This window comes from Limulus polyphemus, unplaced genomic scaffold, assembly GCF_000517525.1.
Source record: "Limulus polyphemus unplaced genomic scaffold, Limulus_polyphemus-2.1.2 Scaffold2599, whole genome shotgun sequence".
Taxonomy (NCBI): Eukaryota; Metazoa; Arthropoda; class Merostomata; order Xiphosura; family Limulidae; genus Limulus; species Limulus polyphemus.
Genome location: NW_013668209.1, coordinates 3,475 through 4,169, shown reverse-complemented (window position 1 = coordinate 4,169; position 695 = coordinate 3,475).

Genomic DNA, 695 nt, shown 5'->3' with positions numbered 1-695 from the left:
CCTACATTTACCTGTTATAGATATATTTTAATTCTAAAACAATGAATTTTAAACATCCACATATATGTATGTTACGACAGCAGAAGTCGCGCGACGCTGGGAGCATGCGCTGGAGTTCTAGAAAAATCGAGGAACCTGTCGAACGTCCTAGCGTTTGCTAGACACGCGCTCTTATAGTATATAAGCCGGCAAATAAAGTGACGGAATAGATAATTGCAGACAGACAGAGACGGACAATTAAGCCAAGCGTGGTAGTGACCGTAAGTAAAGTGCGTGAATCGTTGTGAATTATAGTGTGTATTTAAGATAAGGTGACTGTGGAAATTAAGTGTATTGCAAAGTTGAACTGAGAAAAAATAAACTAGTTTTATTTGAGAAAGGACTTGTATCGCTGAAGTTCTTCTGAAATAATTTTTACGAATAATTAACTAACGACCAGAGACGTAACCAACTGGTGTCAGAGAGTGGGACAAAAAAAAAAAGATGGAAACGAGAAGCGACAAATCAACCTACAGCTTAGCAGATTTGATGGCAGCAATACAAGAACAGCAACAGAAACAAGAAGAACGAGAAAAGAAACAAGAAGATGGATTACAGCAGTTGTTGGAAGAAAAGAAAAGAAACAAGAAGATGGATTACAGCAGTTGTTGGAAGAAAAAGAAAAGAAACAAGAAGAACGAAAAAAGAAAGAAGAA